We start from the raw sequence: 5607 nt of genomic DNA on the forward strand, positions 1-5607 counted from the left end.
AGAGCACTCCAGTCAGAGGCATGAGCCCATGCAAAGGGCCTGCGGAGGGGGAGGCACAGGAGACTGGAGGGGCCCAGGATAGCTGGAACAGAGAAGGAGGAAGCATGGTGGTGGGTGGGGCTGGAGAGGTGGGCTAGGAAGAGACCTCCTAGGGTCCTGTAGACCACATGAAGGAGTTTTGTTCAGATCTTAACATTTTAAAAATTTATTTCTTTTAGAGAGGGGAGGGAAAGAGAGAGAGAGAGAGAGAGAGAGAGAGAGAGAGAAGGGGAGAGGAGCAAGAAGCCTCAACTCCATATGTGCCTTGACCGGGCAAGCCCAGGGTTTCGAACCAGCGACCTCAGTGTTCCAGGTCGACGCTTTATCCACTGCACCACCACAGATCAGGCAGTTTTGTTCAGATCTTAAGAGAAATGGGGAGCCTAAAAGTTTTTTTGGAGGAAGAAGTTAAAAGTATCCCATTGGAGTTTAGAAACAATGATTTTGGTTACAGAAAGAAAAATGGATTGAGGATGAAGGGTAGCTTGGATGATGCCTAAAGTCTAACCTTTAGTCAGGACTCTCTTCTTTGCAGGAAGACTGAGGCCCATTTAGGACCCGACTGTCTGAAAGGGAAGAGTCCTCGAACGTAGTAAGTTCAGAAAGTGTCAATGTGCCAGGAGGTCTGTGAACAATTGGGGGTGTCCCAGGGAAGGACCTGGTAGACTCACGGTGGTGGTTTGCTTTGTCATAATCTATCTTAAAACACATTGCTTGCCGCTGTGTTTTTGTCCTCAAGTGAGCTGCCAGGAAGCCACAAGGTTTTTGAAAGAGATTTTTGCATTACAGATGATAATGCTTTTCTTAAATTCTCACCTGTCTTATTTTTTAAATAAAAATCTACTGGATGTTCCACCACCGGGACTGGTTGTACTCTAGAAGAGAGTCAGGGTGCAGACCTGGTGGTTGAATTTGCTGTGGTTGGTCTTTTGGCAGATGCCCAATCTCTGGCATTTTAATTATTTTATCCTTAAATTCTAACTATAATGTAAGAGAACGGTGACTTCTAAGACCTATAAAAGATTTAAAATTTGTTCTTAAAATTTGATTTATAAATAAGGATAAAATTATGTAAATATAAATTAATGTGAGTGGTTATATTTTTCCCATTTTTAAAAAACTTACTTCCCTCACCCTGGGTGGTTGGCTCAGTGGTAGAGCGTTGACCTGGCGTGCATGAGTCCCGGGTTCGATTCCTGGCCAGGGCACACAGGAGAAGCACCCATCTGCTTCTCCACCCCTCCCCCTCTCCTTCCTCTCTGTCTCTCTCTTCCCCTCCTGCAGCCGAGGCTCCACTGGAGCAAAGATGGCCTGGGCGCTGGGGATGGCTCCTCAGCCTCTGCCCCAGGCGCTAGAGTGGCTCTGGTCGTAACAGAGCGACGCCCCGGAGGGGCAGAGCATCGCCCCCTGGTGGGCAGAGCGTCGCCCCTGGTGGGCGTGCCGGGTGGATCCCGGTCGGGCGCATGCGGGAGTCTGTCTGACTGTCTCTCCCTGTTTCTGGCTTCAGAAAAATACAGACCCCCCCCCCCTCAAAAACCCAACTTACTTCCCTCTATCATGTAGCCTTCCTATTCCATGACTGCCTGCCCCACTAACCCCTTACATTTATTTTTATTCGTTTAATTAAAACTCATGTAGCGCTAACATGAGATGGGCATGTTCTAAGCACTTGACAAACTTTAAGAATGTGGTGGACCCTGTGGACTTTTATCTGAGAATAAAGTTTTTAAGTGCATAAAATAAAATGTATAAGATTACAAATTAAACCAATTATATTACAAGAAAATGATCAACTCTTAAAAATACTGCGATACATATGATATTTAATAACATTAAATAAATAGATCTGGTATTAGGAGAAATAACGGCCACATTTCAAAATAATGACAAATATAAGTGATATTTTGAGCTATATGTAACATCTCTGCTGTGATATGAAAACACCTGTTCCTATTTGTAGCACAAACATAGATACTCCAAATAATATTGTGTGTTGTTATCTACACTCATAATTGAAGGAAGTGCTAAACTTCAGTAATATATAAAAATAAAAGGGTAGTTTGATCAGATGGTGGTGTAATGGATAGAGCATCGACCTGGGACGCTGAGAACCCAGGTTCAAAACCCCAAGGTTGTCAGCTTGAGCATGGGGTTGCTGGCTTGAGTATGGGATCATAGGTATGACCCCATGGTCACTGGCTTGAAACCCAAGATCACTGGCTTGAGCCCAAGGTCACTGGTTTGAGCAAAGGGTCATTCCCTCTGCTGGAGCCCTTCCCCCCATCAAGATATGTATGAGAAAGCAATTAATGAACAACTAAAGTGCCACAAATATGAGTTGATGCTTCTCATCTCTTTCCCTTCCTGTCTGCCCCTCCCTTCTCTGTCTTGCTAATAAAAATAATAATAATAGTTGTTTAGCCACACTGTTGTTGGTGGCAGCTGCAGCAAAAGAGTTTGGTGCGATGTCTCACACCATTTTGCTGGTACAGGCTACCAAGAGGCCAGAAGGCAGAACTTAAGCCAATTATGAATCAGTGAATGAATGCATGGAAGGCGTTTGTAAAACGTATGAAGAACATCTGAAGACAATCCCAACAGCCCCTCCATCACATATGATACCAGCCAGTTGTTTGATTTTATTGATGATCTGGCAGACCTCAACTGTCTTGTATACCGATCTGATACCCAGACATAACAGCCTTATAATAAAGACTGAATTAAAGAGATCCACGTGCTCCCTCATCAGCAGGCCCAATAGGCTGGGAAATAGTTGTGTTGGAAGCATTAGGGGGTTAGGGGTGGGCTTGGAACACAAGTGTGTACAGCAATCTTTAGTGGAAGTTTTGTATTATAGATATCCTGTATCCATTTTGGTTCACTCTAGCCAGGGTTGAATGTGATAGATGAAATGTGAGAATCTCGTTCAATCTGAAGCTCCCATTGCCCCCCCCCCCTTTTCCTACTTAAACATTGTTATGATGTAGAATGAAGTTTTTTTTTCCCTAAAGAAAGAAAATAAAAAAAAATAGAGGGAAGTGTTTATCAGTTAATATTAGTTCTGATCCTTTAAAAACTGTTCATATCTGCTTTGTAACATTCACTGGACTAACCCTTTTTCAAGTTGGGGTGTATGTTGGCACAATTTCAACAAGTAAACTTGACTCAAAGGAACTGCTGAGCAAAGCCAGTCCATTAGTGGCACAATATTTGTTATGTCCTAAGATAAAGTCTTAGAGAGAAACAAATAAATGTTCTTTAGTTATAATAATAATAATAATCATAGTAATAATGGGTAAATTTTTTCTCTTTAAATTTGTGTACCAATCCCAGGTTAAGATGACAAATTTTAGAGGAGGAATTCCATTTCTGCTAACTGTGTCTTACATTCTGTATGTTCAAAAGTCCTAAGAACATAGTTCTGTATTCAGGAGAATCAAAGTGGATGTTTTCCATGTTAGTGCACGATCACGCAGGATTTGCAAAGAGTACAGCGAGGGAGTGTATCCCCAAGGAGAACATACTATAAACGATATAATATGTATGCAATGGTGTTGGAAAATTAATTAGTTCAGAAGACTACCTGGTAATCTCTTTCTTGGTTAAATTTTTTTTATTGATTGATTTTAGAGAGAAAGGGAGGGAGAGAGAGAGAGTGAGACAGACAGAGAAACAGTGAATTGTTTTTCTACTCATTCATGCATTTGTTGGTTGATTCCTGTATGTGCCCTGACCAGGGATCAAACCTGTTACCTTGGTGCACTGAGATGATGATCCAACTAACTGAGCTATCTAGCCAGAGCTCTCTCTTTCTCTCTATCTGCTTTTTTTTGTTTTGTTTTCTTTTTTTTTGTATTTTTCTGAAGCTGGAAATGGGGAGAGACAGACAGACTCTTGCATGCGCCCGACCGGGATCCGCCCGGCACGCCCACCAGGGGGCGACGCTCTGCCCCTCCAGGGCGTCGCTCTGCCGCGACCAGAACCACTCTAGCGCCTGGGGCAGAGGCCAAGGAGCCATCCCCAGCGCCCGGGCCATCTTTGCTCCAATGGAGCCTTGGCTGCAGGAGGGGAAGAGAGAGACAGAGAGGAAGGAGGGGGGGGGGGGTGGAGAAGCAAATGGGCGCTTCTCCTATGTGCCCTGGCCGGGAATCGAACCCGGGTCCCCTGCACGCCAGGCCGACGCTCTACCGCTTCTCTCTATCTGTTTTTTTAAAGTGAGATAATATATCTTATTCCCTAAACTATAGATCAATGATAATTCTTATCCTTAACCTTTTGAAGGACAAGGTCACCTCTTTCCAATTTTATGATGCACAGTTTGGGTTCAAGAGAGCCGTCACTGCAGGCCGGGAGCAGGTACCTGAGGCCTCCGAGAAGAGGCCAGGCCTCCTTACAATTCAGTCCTCTCTTCTGCTCAGTCGTTAGTCCTGGCATTTTCCACCGACATATGTGTCCTTTGGGTATTCTAATCATGAACATTAAAAAAACTTTTTTTGTGTGTGTGTGGGAAATTTCAAACAGACACAAAAATAGAGAGAATAATATAATGAATCCTGCGTACCAGCTTCAGTCAGTTTTAACAATCAGCAACATTTGTTGATCTTGTTTTCTCTATTCCCGCACAATACTCCCTCATTCCTCTTTTAAAGTTAAAGTATTTTGAAGCAAATCCCACATGCCGTCATTTTACTTGTAACTAGTCCAGTAAAGTCATGCCATCTTTATTTTAATAATCATAGATATAGGAATGAGAAGAAAATTTATGACATTCTATTGTGTTCAGAGCTCTATGTTAAGCACTTTGTGTTGGATTACTTTAGGTCAACCTTTCACTATCCAGTCAGGCATAATTATTCTCACTTTTCTGATGGGAAAACTGAAGCACAGAGAGGTGTAGTACATTTCCAAAGGTCACACAGCTATGAAATAATGCAACTGGATTCACATTTTCTGATACTTTTGAGCGTGTGTCCTTGAACACTATGTAAACATCTCACCACTGCAATATCTTGTCTTAGGAAAATACAGTGTGTCCGTAAAGTCATGGTGCACTTTTGACTGGTCACAGGAAAGCAACAAAAGACGATAGAAATGTGAAATCTGTACCAAATAAAAGGAAAACCCTCCCAGTTTCTGTAGGATGATGTGGCAGCATGTGCACATGCGCAGATGATGATGTAACACCGTGTATACAGCGAAGCAGCACACGGCCATGCTAGTCGAGATGTGGACGGTACAGAGGAAAGTTCAGTGTGTTCTGTGGCTCGCTAAATTCGAATCCGTGACCAAAGTGCAACGTGAATATCGGCACGTTTATAACAAAGCGCCACCACATAGGAATAACATTACTCTGTGGGATAAGCAGTTGAAGGAAACCAGCAGTTTGGTGGAGAAACCCCGTTCTGGTAGGCCATCAGTCAGTGACAAGTCTGTAGAGGCTATACGGGATAGCTACCTAAGGAGCCCTAAAAAATCTGTGCGTGAGCCCACATCGAACTGCACTGAATAGGTATGAAACTGGGAGAGTTTTCCTTTTATTTGGTGCAGATTTCACATTTCTATTGTCTT

The 5607-nt window shown here is 43.2% G+C and overlaps 1 pseudogene; it reads left to right on the forward strand.

Annotated features, from left to right (window-relative positions):
• The first annotated feature begins 2504 nt into the window (after positions 1–2504).
• LOC136314641 (enhancer of rudimentary homolog pseudogene) lies at positions 2505–2812 on the forward strand (annotated as a pseudogene).
• The last annotated feature ends 2795 nt before the right edge of the window (positions 2813–5607 follow it).

The sequence above is a fragment of the Saccopteryx bilineata genome, chromosome 10 (genome assembly GCF_036850765.1).
Source record: "Saccopteryx bilineata isolate mSacBil1 chromosome 10, mSacBil1_pri_phased_curated, whole genome shotgun sequence".
Lineage (NCBI taxonomy): Eukaryota > Metazoa > Chordata > Mammalia > Chiroptera > Emballonuridae > Saccopteryx > Saccopteryx bilineata.